Here is a 13,299-nt window from a genome sequence, read left to right as displayed (position 1 = left end):
GCAGAGGGACAAAAGGACCCCCCGATGATCCTCTAATCGGCTGAGCCAAGGTGTGAAACTGGGTGTGGGTCCCAATCAGCCAGAGTTTCGGGTGAGCTCTTTGTGAAACCTGGCCCCACCTTATCATGCGAATTCCTGAGGTCAGATGGCCCAGGATATGAGTGGGCGTTAAGGCGTCTGGGGAGGGAACTCAAAACTGGATTATAGATGCTATCTATAATCCAGTTTTGAGTTCCCTATTATAGATTCTATCTCCTCCAGAAGCAGCTGAAAGGTGCTTCCACAAACGGTGACAGTCTCCCAGCATAATGTGTAGTGCCCAGACTAGAGTTGGTCCTTAATGTCTCGTATGTGCAGTGATTCTACCACGGGGTCTTGTTGTAGTTGGCATGGCCAGAAACCCATGAAGGCGAGGCGTCCTTTTTAGATCCGCCGGAGTTAAAGGTCCATATGACAAGATGAAGCTACAATCCCCAACCGACAAAGGGGAATTAGCTCAAATGGGAGAGCGCTCGCTTAGCATGCGAGAGGTAGCGGGATCGATACCCGCATTCTCCAGTGACCCTTTGCACATCCCCGAGCAGCCCACCAGCAGGTTCTGTAGCCAGTCCATTGGTTTTGTCTCATTATGTCTATGACTTTACTCATTATACTCACTTTTCAAGGCTTTGTGTCATCACTTCAGGGAAGCATTCAAAGGAAAAGAAAAAGTAATGTTGTCGTGTAAATAAAAATGCTAGGGGTGCTAGACCAATGGCAAAGGAAAAGCCTTATAGTGAGTTCAAGGTGAGCCTTGACACTAAGCATGGAGAAAGGGACTTGTACCAATTGGTATGGCAGAGAGATGAAGCTGGAAAGGATGGACAGCAGTTTAAAGTCATTAAGGGTGGAAATGGTAATGTGCTAACAAGGGAAGGAGTACTTTGAAGGGAAGATGTGGGTGGAGACCAAATAAAGGGGTGATTTGTGACACCAGGATAGCAGCAGGTGTGAAAGGCAAGCTTTACAGGACGGTGGTGAGAACTGCTCTGATGTATTGTTTTATGACTGTGGCACGGAGGAAAAGACGAGAGGCCGAGATGGAGTTGTCAGAGTTGAAGATGGTAAGTTTTTTTATGTTGGGAGTGTCCAGGATGGAAAAAGATTAGAACTGACTATGTCAGAGGGACAGCTGCGGTTGAGCGGTTTGGAGACAAAGTTAGACCGGTAAGGCTGCGGTGGTTTGGAAATGTGCAGAGGAGGAAAATAAGATATACTGGGAAAAGGGTGTAAAATATGGAGCTGCTAGGCAGGAGGAAAAGAAAAATACAGAAGAGAAAGTTCATGGATCTAGTTGAGGAGGACATGAAGAGGGTTGCTGTGACAGAGGAGAATGCTAGGGGCAGGGTGAGATGGAGGCAGATGATCCACTCTGGCAACCCCCAAGAAGAACAGGCTCAAAGAAGAAGCCAGCATCACTCCAGGCTTCTACCAAAGTGTTACGCAGCCCCTCGTGGGGGATCTGGAGTAGATTTCCCTGCGTCGATACACTAGCGCTCAGCTCGCATTTTGTCCATCCAGACTACATGGTCACAGAATAAATTCCCAATTCTGCTGGCAAAGAAACTGCAGCCACGAGATGAGGTGGCCGAGAGGTTAAGGCGATGGACTGCTAATCCATTGTGCTCTGCACGCGTGGGTTCGAATCCCATCCTCGTCGAGTCCTCTTTCTACTTATTGTGACCAAGTGGTCGGCGGGGTTATGCACAAAATAAATAAACTTGACAACGCCACCTAGGGGAATTACACCCCCAGGAAATATATTTAAGAAAAATAAATAAAAGGAATAAAAGAAGACCGCACAGATTCAAGGATGCACACTGAGGCAGGTTGGCTTCCAATATTAAAACAGTTTTATTTATAGAAATAAATAAAATATTATAAATAATATTTTATAAATAAAATATTAAAAGTCAAGATGTAGCGTCATTATTGACAGTGTCCTACAGTAAAAATAAACAATCGTGGAACTTGGACTTACCAGCAGCCGTGGAACCAAAAGAAAATCACACCAAAAGAATCACTGCAGACCACCCAGTGCTGTACAAAAGAAAGTGTGAAAACGACCCACCACCTGAGGTCCCAGGGCCACTGGCTCGTCCTCCTTCACTGAAATAAAACACAGAAAAGTATGTTAAAAGAATAAAAGGACACTGAGCGTCAGGCTCGCTACAAATCATAAAAAGACTAAAACACACGTTAATAACTTTAATAAAAGAAATCACACACACACACACACACACACAAGGCTTATTCCCCACGGGTCAAACTACCACTCGTGCTGGTAATAATTATTCTCAGGCGTAGGCCGGTCTGGCTCCCCACCGGCTGAGACCGGCCACCCAGGCGATTTAGAGTCCCAGCACGACACTCGGGCAGAGAATCACTTCAGCCCGATCACAGAAGTGTGGGTACGAGCAACAGTCCAGGGTAAAATAGAACACCAGGCGAACCCAAAAAAAGGTAAGCCTACTTAATAGAAACAAGATAAGACAAAACAAGACAAGACAGCAGACTCCACCAAGGAGGAGTTCACAACAGCAACTGAGAAGGCAGTCCACTCTTCCAATTTAGGTTGGACAATTTACCATGGAGAGGTGAGTACAGCAGTGAACCCTGAAACAGATAAGTGTAACCTTAAACTCTTATAGCTATGAATGCTAATAAAAGTAGTTCTAACAGCTTACCCCAGGACCGGAGGCACTATACTCTCATTGGTGGAGATACCACGAACACCTCTCTCCGCAATGGCAGAATTAAACAGACTGCTGCGCTGTAGCTGTCGTATAATCGGCTCTTGCTGATCAATCCGTCGCAGTACGCCAGCATTTACTGCTGTATCGTACCAGAAGCTCGGGAGGAATTAATCCAACAAGACATCGGCTTAGCTTTATACAGGCTAGCGCCACCCTGCAATCAATGTGCAGGTGGGTTCCCAATTAACCCGATCACCTGATACAAGGAGCGAGTGCAGTGGAAAGAGAGCGAGGGTGGTAGAGCGAGCAAGAGAGAGAGAGAATGAGAGAAGAAAAACAACGGAAGGCGAGTAGCCCATCTGGCTACATCTACCCCCCTTTTTTGTATTGGCGCCCCGACAATAACTCAAGGAACCTAACACCATGGCCTGAATATGGCAAGCTGAGCATTAGCAACTGACGCAGATTCAACAGGACGTGGCAAGTGATAAACATTTGAGTGATGACCAGCTGTTGAACGTGCTGTTCTCCGCAAATGTGGCCCACTCACCTCAGACTGTTCAACAGAGCCTGAGGAAGAACCTGGGGGAGCAGAGGTCGAGGGTGCTACAATCACACTGGGAGTAGACCTGAGCTCCACCGATGGAACTCTAGAGGCATCGGGGAGTGACACCACAGGTGCGACAGGGTGTGAGGGTACCTCAGGGACAAGGAGCCACAACTCGTCGTCACTCAGAGAGGTCTGCTCTGAGTCAGCGGGTACAGGTGGGGGTGGAACCGGTGGACCAGGTGTAGGTGGCCCTAGGCTGACCTGTGCCTTTAACATGTCACGATGGACATGTCGAACCTTCTCCAAGTCTCCCACGGGGGCAATGGTATAAACAGCCCCGTTCTCTTGGGGTGCCCTCAACACCTGATAGACCACAGAGCTCCAAAGGTCCTGGATCTTGTGCCGGCCCCGGGTGCTATGATCTCGAAGATACACCAGCTGACCGACCTTTAAAGGAACAGGGTGGACTCTCTGGTCATGCCGTTCCTTACGGCGGTCAGCGGCCAGCGACAACCGTGCCCGAGCTCCCTCAAAAGCCACCATTAACCTGGCTTGGTGCTCGGCCACCCAGTCCTGTACCTCTCCAGGCACTGGGTCCTGAACGCGGCCTAGAAGGAAATCAATAGGCAGCCTAGGATCCCTGCCAAACATCAAGAGAAACGGTGACTCTCCGGTGCCCTGATGTGGCGTGCTATTATAGCAAAAGAGCACATGCGGTAAGCATGCAGCCCAGTCGCGTTTCTGAGATGATGGCAGAGTCCGGAGGAGGTTATGGAGGGTTCGGTTAAACCGTTCGCACTGCCCATTACCCGCTGGGTGGTAAGGGGTTGTACGGGACTTGGCTACCCGATACAATTCGCATAACTGTTGCATCACCAAACTCTCAAAATTTCTACCCTGGTCAGAGTGGAGGCGGCTTGGAACGCCAAACTTAAAAAACCACTCTGTTAACAGGGCCTGGGCCACAGTAGAGGCCCGCTGGTCCCGAGTAGGGACTGCAACAGTGTATTTGCTAAAAACGTCAGTCATAACCAAAACGTTTTCAACTCCACTACGGGAAGGTTCCAACACCGTGAAGTCTATGGCCAGGATTTCATTTGGCCTAGACGCCAACAGGTGACCCATATAACTATGAGGCCCCAACCCTGAGTCCTTTGCGACCTGACAGCGTTCACAACGCTGAACCCATTGCTTGATGTCAGAGGACATCCCGGGCCAATAGCAACGCTGCCTGACCAGTTCAGTGGTGCGCTCAATACCTTGGTGCCCATGGTCCTGGTGCAGCTGCCTCAAGGTCTCAGGCTTCAGAGCCTCTGGGAGAACAAGTTGGAGGGCTTCCTCACCTCCACCTGGACGCAAAATACGGCGATAAAGGATGCCATCCTTCTCCACCAGACGATCCCACTGACGCAGCAGAACCATGACTGGTTTGAGGAGCTGATTCCTTTCCTCCGAAGAGGGCAGGGTGTGCCTCCTCCAGTGTACCAAGAAATCCTTGAGGAGGGGGTCAGCCTCCTGCAAAGCACGAATATCCTCCAGGGAGTGAGATGGAAAGGCCCCAATCTCCAACTGAGTAACGGAGGGCAAAACGGCTGGACACTGAGCCTGCCGAAGTGAAGTCGGGACACAAGTCCCAGGCAACACACCCTCGGCCAAGCTGGAGCTCGTCTCATACTGTCGAGAGAGAGCATCAGCATTCCTGTTACTGCGGCCTGAGCGATACTTGATCTCAAAATCGAATGCCGCCAGCTGGGAGGCCCACCTCTGCTCGGTGGCACCCAGCTTAGCTGAAGAGAGGTAACTGAGTGGATTGTTATCGGTGTAAACCACACACTTCTGCCCCAGCAGGTACTCCCGGAACTTCTCGGCCATGGCCCACTTGAGTGCAAGAAACTCCAGCTTCATGGAGCTGTAATTGTCCATATTGCGCTCATGTGGCCGAAGACCTCGACTAGCATAAGCCACTGGCCTAACGACACCTTCTACATCTTGGGAGAGAACTGCACCTAAACCACTGTGGCTGGCGTCAATCTCCAAGATAAATGGGCGCGTAAAGTCAGCATATGCTAGCACAGGTGCAGACACAAGCTTTGCTTTCAGGGCCTCAAAGCTCTCCTCACACTGAGGGGTCCAAATAGCACTCAAACTCTGTCCCGAGCCCTTCTTTGTCTTTGTGCCAGCCGATTTAGCCACCACTTGATGCAGGGGAGCCGCCAATGCGGCAAACCCCTCCACAAAGCGCCGGTAATAGCTGGCGAAACCCAAAAAGGAACGCAACTCTGACACGGAACGAGGACACTGCCATTTGGCTACTGCGTCAACCTTGGCTGGATCGGTCGAGACACCCTCACAGGAGATTACATGGCCCAAGTAGTTAACCTTCTGCTGGAAAAAGGCACACTTTTCTAACTTAGCCTTGAGCCCCTGTTGCTGCAGCCTTGCCATCACCATCTCTAGCCGTTGCAGGTGCTGAGAGACAGACGAGGAGAACACAATGATGTCGTCTAGGTACAGCAGTAATGACTGGCACTGCTGATCCCCGAACATCCTCTGCATTAGGCGCTGAAAGGTACCAGGAGCATTGCACAGCCCGAATGGCATACGATTCCACTCGAACAGGCCAAACGGCGTGCAAAAAGCGGTCTTGGGCTTATCCTGCTCAGAAACTGGCACCTGGTTGTACCCGCTGGCCAGGTCGATGGTAGAAAACCAGCGTGCGCCAGCTAGGGCATCCAGACTTTCCTCGATGCGAGGTAAGGGGAAGGCGTCCTTCCTTGTTTTGCTATTCAGCAAACGATAGTCAACGCACAGCCGGAGGCTTCCATCCTTCTTGCAGACCAACACGATGGGAGAGGCATAAGGGCTGCTACTTTCCCTAATTACCTGGGCCTCCAGTAGCTGGTTGATATGAGCCCTGACAGCCTCATAATCAGAAGGAGGAATTCGCCTGTACCTCTGCCGGACAGGTGCGTCATCGAGTAGCGGTATGTCGTGCGAAATGAGGTTTGTGCAGCCCAAGTCTCCCTCATAAGTGGAGAAAACAGAGCGGTACTTCCGCAAAAGTAACCGTACCTCGTGTTGCTCTGACTCAGCGAGAGCAGACAGGTCAATCGTATCCACCATCTCTTGAGCAGGGCTGCTGGTTGTATGGGAGGAAACGGTAACGGGAAAAGAGTGTTCCTCGCTAACACCGGCAGGGAGGCTAACAACAGTAGCTTTGCTTATCACTCCCAAACGGGTCCGCGGGTGGAGAACAGCTTCCGCTGTCCCTACATTGGTGACTGGGATGTAGGCAACGCCCTTATCCACCTGAACCAAACATGGAGAGGCCAGCAACCCAACTGGCAACCCGGACTCAGAAGGTTCAAAAAGCACAGCCTGACCTGACAACTGCTGAGAACAAGTAGTGGCCACCAGCTGCATAACACCACCAGGTATCCGCACGGCCCGCGGGCCCTGTACCTTAACGGTACCGACAGGGTCCTCTGGGGCTTGGGCTGCAGACTGGTGACACTGATGTAAGGCCTCCAAAACTGGTCTCGGTGCCTGTGACACAGAAGGAGAATGAAACAAGGAGCCACCGAAAGCCCCAAACAGTTCTTGATAACAGCGGCGGATTACGTTCATTCCTAAGATGCCAGGGACAGAGGGCGTAGCCCCAGGAGGGTCCTTCACTATAAGGATTCCACAAGAGGGCATTTCCTTGCCACACAGGAGTACACTGAGCTCCAAATAGCCAATGTAAGGGATGGCAAGCCCATTGGCAGCCCGAAGCTGTAGCCAATGACATGACTGAAGGCGTTCTTGTCCCCAAGGGGCAAAATGTGCCAAAAAGAAACTTTCTGTGATGGTGGAAACCATGGACCCAGTATCCACCAAACAAGGGACAGTTACCCCACTAATAAGCACATCCATCTTTGGACACGATGAAATTAGCCTGCCAATCCTATCTTTCTGTGAGCCAGTGAACTCCCCACCTGAACTGTGACTCTGCAGCACAGATGGCGTTAGTTTTCCGACTGGGTAGCGGGAAGATGATTGCCAACTGCGGCGTAAGGAGGGCCTGAATCAGAACCTGCTCTAGGGCGGCGTGAAGCCCGCTCCCCAGTGCACTCCCTAGCAAAGTGTCCTGGCTGCTGACACCGGCGACAAATCACCGAGCCAGCCCGTGAAGGCCGAACACTTCTTCGGGGGTTCTGTAAAGAAGCCACTGTCTCAGTGAGCTGATTTAACTGCTCTTGTTGGCGCTTTAGGAGTTCCTTTAGCTCACGCCACTCGGACTCGGGTGTACCAACAGGAGCGAACCTAGGGCTAGTGTGCACTCCACACTGAAAACCATATGCCGATGGTTGAGAATAGCCACGGTCGCGAACACCGCCTGAAAACCCTTCTCTTTCCCATCTAATTGCTTCCCCGCGCACCTCTAACAAGGTGGCAGTGGGCACACGGCGAACGTATTGTTTAAGCTCTCTGCGGAGACCACTATCAACAACATGTTCTACAAATTGGTCTCGGAGCAGCACCTCTGCGTTACGCATACCATCAGGTGCACTTTGTTTTACTTGCTCCATCAGAGCCATTAGCGCTAAGGAAAACTCCTGCAAAGTCTCTTCCTCCCGTTGTCTCCTCGAAAAGAAAGCCTGCTGCAGAGTGACATAGGACTGCGCATTGCCATACAGTTCCTTTAAAATGGTCAACACCCGAGCAGGATCCCCTCGCTCTAAATTAGGGCGAAATTTGATCTCCTCCCTTGCTTCTCCCTCTAAATGGTCAAAAATAAAGAAAGCTTGATCAGCAACAGACAGGTGCCGGGCACGCATGCATGCTTGAACCTCTTCGACCCATTCAGCTATATTGATGCCTGTTCTACCATTGAACATGGGACATTTACGGTCCCTAGGCACCACCACCAGACGCTCTGTAACGGCGGCCTGGCTGCCAACATTTGGTATGCAACCAGCTGGTACGAAAGAGGACGACGCGGCCCCGCCACCAGACTCGAGCACAGCGCCCCCATCCCGGCGGAATTGCTCATTATCTGCCCTTAACTGCGCTACCAAGTCTCTAAGTTGCTGCAATTCTTCCTCCATAATAAATTTTGACCCCAAAAAAAGAGAAAATTAAATCAGCAAGGGGCTAAAATCCTATTACTCTTCCTTCTACCTGGATACTGCTGTCTTGTCTATAATCACACTCTAAAACAAATAGAGCCTTCAAACAGGTGAACTAGACTCGTTGCAAAAAAATAAAACAATTTACAAAACCAAACATCTACCTCAAACGTGCATCCTGTCGACAACGCCAAGTATGTGACCAAGTGGTCGGCGGGGTTATGCACAAAATAAATAAACTTGACAACGCCACCTAGGGGAATTACACCCCCAGGAAATATATTTAAGAAAAATAAATAAAAGGAATAAAAGAAGACCGCACAGATTCAAGGATGCACACTGAGGCAGGTTGGCTTCCAATATTAAAACAGTTTTATTTATAGAAATAAATAAAATATTATAAATAATATTTTATAAATAAAATATTAAAAGTCAAGATGTAGCGTCATTATTGACAGTGTCCTACAGTAAAAATAAACAATCGTGGAACTTGGACTTACCAGCAGCCGTGGAACCAAAAGAAAATCACACCAAAAGAATCACTGCAGACCACCCAGTGCTGTACAAAAGAAAGTGTGAAAACGACCCACCACCTGAGGTCCCAGGGCCACTGGCTCGTCCTCCTTCACTGAAATAAAACACAGAAAAGTATGTTAAAAGAATAAAAGGACACTGAGCGTCAGGCTCGCTACAAATCATAAAAAGACTAAAACACACGTTAATAACTTTAATAAAAGAAATCACACACACACACACACACACACACAAGGCTTATTCCCCACGGGTCAAACTACCACTCGTGCTGGTAATAATTATTCTCAGGCGTAGGCCGGTCTGGCTCCCCACCGGCTGAGACCGGCCACCCAGGCGATTTAGAGTCCCAGCACGACACTCGGGCAGAGAATCACTTCAGCCCGATCACAGAAGTGTGGGTACGAGCAACAGTCCAGGGTAAAATAGAACACCAGGCGAACCCAAAAAAAGGTAAGCCTACTTAATAGAAACAAGATAAGACAAAACAAGACAAGACAGCAGACTCCACCAAGGAGGAGTTCACAACAGCAACTGAGAAGGCAGTCCACTCTTCCAATTTAGGTTGGACAATTTACCATGGAGAGGTGAGTACAGCAGTGAACCCTGAAACAGATAAGTGTAACCTTAAACTCTTATAGCTATGAATGCTAATAAAAGTAGTTCTAACAGCTTACCCCAGGACCGGAGGCACTATACTCTCATTGGTGGAGATACCACGAACACCTCTCTCCGCAATGGCAGAATTAAACAGACTGCTGCGCTGTAGCTGTCGTATAATCGGCTCTTGCTGATCAATCCGTCGCAGTACGCCAGCATTTACTGCTGTATCGTACCAGAAGCTCGGGAGGAATTAATCCAACAAGACATCGGCTTAGCTTTATACAGGCTAGCGCCACCCTGCAATCAATGTGCAGGTGGGTTCCCAATTAACCCGATCACCTGATACAAGGAGCGAGTGCAGTGGAAAGAGAGCGAGGGTGGTAGAGCGAGCGAGAGAGAGAGAGAATGAGAGAAGAAAAACAACGGAAGGCGAGTAGCCCATCTGGCTACATCATCTTAATGCATGTTGTGAGATTGGCTGCCAAAGTAGGCATGATGCAATGCCTCAGCTCTTCTTTGGCTCAGTACTCCCTATAGTTCACCATGTGGTCTTGTTGCACAGGTCACGTTAAAGAGAATGGTCTGCTAATACAATGGCCAAAAGATACTTTGTTTCCAGAATAGTCAGTGCTCCAAACGAACGCATGTGGCTTCCTTTGGCAAATGTTTATTTGCACGTCTCCTCTGAGTACCTTTCAGGTACTGTCAGGTTAACGCTGGCTTTAAACCTCATCAGTGTTTGTCCATCTGAGGTGATTGTCTCCCCTCTTACCTTCACAATACTGGCCGATGGCAGCCAAGAGTCACGCAGCAATGCCCCCAGTCCAGTCTGACATCTCTTTTTCTCCAGAAGCAGCTGAAAGGTGCTTCCACAAACGGTGACAGTCTCCCAGCATAATGTGTAGTGCCCAGACTAGAGTTGGTCCTTAATGTCTCGTATGTGCAGTGATTCTACCACGGGGTCTTGTTGTAGTTGGCATGCCCAGAAACCCATGAAGGCGAGGCGTCCTTTTTAGATCCGCCGGAGTTAAAGGTCCATATGACAAGATGAAGCTACAATCCCCAACCGACAAAGGGGAATTAGCTCAAATGGGAGAGCGCTCGCTTCGCATGCGAGAGGTAGCGGGATCGATACCCGCATTCTCCAGTGACCCTTTGCACATCCCCGAGCAGCCCACCAGCAAATTCTGCATCCAATCCATTGGTTTTGTCTCATTATGTCTATGACTTTACTCATTATACTCACTTTTCAAGGCTTTGTGTCATCACTTCAGGGAAGCATTCAAAGGAAAAGAAAAAGTAATGTTGTCGTGTAAATAAGAATGCTAGGGGTGCTAGACCAATGGCAAAGGAAAAGCCTTATAGTGAGTTCAAGGTGAGCCTTGACACTAAGCATGGAGAAAGGGACTTGTACCAATTGGTATGGCAGAGAGATGAAGCTGGAAAGGATGGACAGCAGTTTAAAGTCATTAAGGGTGGAAATGGTAATGTGCTAACAAGGGAAGGAGTACTTTGAAGGGAAGATGTGGGTGGAGACCAAATAAAGGGGTGATTTGTGACACCAGGATAGCAGCAGGTGTGAAAGGCAAGCTTTACAGGACGGTGGTGAGAACTGCTCTGATGTATTGTTTTATGACTGTGGCACGGAGGAAAAGACGAGAGGCCGAGATGGAGTTGTCAGAGTTGAAGATGATAAGTTTTTTTATGTTGGGAGTGTCCAGGATGGAAAAAGATTAGAACTGACTATGTCAGAGGGACAGCTGCGGTTGAGCGGTTTGGAGACAAAGTTAGACCGGTAAGGCTGCGGTGGTTTGGAAATGTGCAGAGGAGGAAAATAAGATATACTGGGAAAAGGGTGTAAAATATGGAGCTGCTAGGCAGGAGGAAAAGAAAAATACAGAAGAGAAAGTTCATGGATCTAGTTGAGGAGGACATGAAGAGGGTTGCTGTGACAGAGGAGAATGCTAGGGGCAGGGTGAGATGGAGGCAGATGATCCACTCTGGCAACCCCCAAGAAGAACAGGCTCAAAGAAGAAGCCAGCATCACTCCAGGCTTCTACCAAAGTGTTACGCAGCCCCTCGTGGGGGATCTGGAGTAGATTTCCCTGCGTCGATACACTAGCGCTCAGCTCGCATTTTGTCCATCCAGACTACATGGTCACAGAATAAATTCCCAATTCTGCTGGCAAAGAAACTGCAGCCACGAGATGAGGTGGCCGAGAGGTTAAGGCGATGGACTGCTGATCCATTGTGCTCTGCACGCGTGGGTTCGAATCCCATCCTCGTCGAGTCCTCTTTCTACTTATCTTAATGCATGTTGTGAGATTGGCTGCCAAAGTAGGCATGATGCAATGCCTCAGTTCTTCTTTGGCTCAGTACTCCCTATAGTTCACCATGTGGTCTTGTTGCACAGGTCACGTTAAAGAGAATGGTCTGCTAATACAATGGCCAAAAGATACTTTGTTTCCAGAATAGTCAGTGCTCCAAACGAACGCATGTGGCTTCCTTTGGCAAATGTTTATTTGCACGTCTCCTCTGAGTACCTTTCAGGTACTGTCAGGTTAACGCTGGCTTTAAACCTCATCAGTGTTTGTCCATCTGAGGTGATTGTCTCCCCTCTTACCTTCACAATACTGGCCGATGGCAGCCAAGAGTCACGCAGCAATGCCCCCAGTCCAGTCTGACATCTCTTTTTCTCCAGAAGCAGCTGAAAGGTGCTTCCACAAACGGTGACAGTCTCCCAGCATAATGTGTAGTGCCCAGACTAGAGTTGGTCCTTAATGTCTCGTATGCGCAGTGATTCTACCACGGGGTCTTGTTGTAGTTGGCATGCCCAGAAACCCATGAAGGCGAGGCGTCCTTTTTAGATCCGCCGGAGTTAAAGGTCCATATGACAAGATGAAGCTACAATCCCCAACCGTCAAAGGGGAATTAGCTCAAATGGGAGAGCGCTCGCTTAGCATGCGAGAGGTAGCGGGATCGATACCCGCATTCTCCAGTGACCCTTTGCACATCCCCGAGATGCCCACCAGCAAATTCTGCATCCAATCCATTGGTTTTGTCTCATTATGTCTATGACTTTACTCATTATACTCACTTTTCAAGGCTTTGTGTCATCACTTCAGGGAAGCATTCAAAGGAAAAGGAAGGAAAAGAAAAAGTAATGTTGTCGTGTAAATAAGAATGCTAGGGGTGCTAGACCAATGGCAAAGGAAAAGCCTTATAGTGAGTTCAAGGTGAGCCTTGACACTAAGCATGGAGAAAGGGACTTGTACCAATTGGTATGGCAGAGAGATGAAGCTGGAAAGGATGGACAGCAGTTTAAAGTCATTAAGGGTGGAAATGGTAATGTGCTAACAAGGGAAGGAGTACTTTGAAGGGAAGATGTGGGTGGAGACCAAATAAAGGGGTGATTGTGACACCAGGATAGCAGCAGGTGTGAAAGGCAAGCTTTACAGGACGGTGGTGAGAACTGCTCTGATGTATTGTTTTATGACTGTGGCACGGAGGAAAAGACGAGAGGCCGAGATGGAGTTGTCAGAGTTGAAGATGGTAAGTTTTTTATGTTGGGAGTGTCCAGGATGGAAAAAGATTAGAACTGACTATGTCAGAGGGACAGCTGGGGTTGAGCGGTTTGGAGACAAAGTTAGACCGGTAAGGCTGCGGTGGTTTGGAAATGTGCAGAGGAGGAAAATAAGATATACTGGGAAAAGGGTGTAAAATATGGAGCTGCTAGGCAGGAGGAAAAGAAAAATACAGAAGAGAAAGT

General features: G+C 49.0%; 1 long non-coding RNA gene and 5 other non-coding genes across 6 annotated transcripts; 5 read left to right on the top strand and 1 right to left on the bottom strand.

Annotated features, from left to right (window-relative positions):
* The first annotated feature begins 485 nt into the window (after positions 1–485).
* trnaa-agc (transfer RNA alanine (anticodon AGC)) lies at positions 486–558 on the top strand. Its single transcript has one exon. It is a non-coding gene; the product is annotated as a tRNA-Ala (tRNA).
* A 1,059-nt stretch (positions 559–1,617) lies between these two features.
* Positions 1,618–1,699, top strand: trnas-gcu (transfer RNA serine (anticodon GCU)). The gene has a single exon. It is a non-coding gene; the product is annotated as a tRNA-Ser (tRNA).
* A 170-nt stretch (positions 1,700–1,869) lies between these two features.
* On the bottom strand, positions 1,870–3,364 carry LOC145425552 (uncharacterized). Its single transcript, XR_013906274.1, has 2 exons — positions 2,727–3,364; positions 1,870–2,148 (listed from the first exon to the last, which is right to left on the bottom strand). It is a non-coding gene; the product is annotated as an uncharacterized LOC145425552 (long non-coding RNA).
* Positions 3,365–10,604: 7,240 nt separating this feature from the next.
* Positions 10,605–10,677, top strand: trnaa-cgc (transfer RNA alanine (anticodon CGC)). The gene has a single exon. It is a non-coding gene; the product is annotated as a tRNA-Ala (tRNA).
* Positions 10,678–11,736: 1,059 nt separating this feature from the next.
* Positions 11,737–11,818, top strand: trnas-gcu (transfer RNA serine (anticodon GCU)). Its single transcript has one exon. It is a non-coding gene; the product is annotated as a tRNA-Ser (tRNA).
* Positions 11,819–12,455: 637 nt separating this feature from the next.
* Positions 12,456–12,528, top strand: trnaa-agc (transfer RNA alanine (anticodon AGC)). The gene has a single exon. It is a non-coding gene; the product is annotated as a tRNA-Ala (tRNA).
* The last annotated feature ends 771 nt before the right edge of the window (positions 12,529–13,299 follow it).

This window comes from Astatotilapia calliptera, chromosome 3 (genome assembly GCF_964374335.1).
Source record: "Astatotilapia calliptera chromosome 3, fAstCal68.1, whole genome shotgun sequence".
Taxonomy (NCBI): domain Eukaryota; kingdom Metazoa; phylum Chordata; class Actinopteri; order Cichliformes; family Cichlidae; genus Astatotilapia; species Astatotilapia calliptera.
Note: the sequence above shows the minus strand (reverse complement) of the source record. Positions and strands in the feature narration are given on the sequence as shown.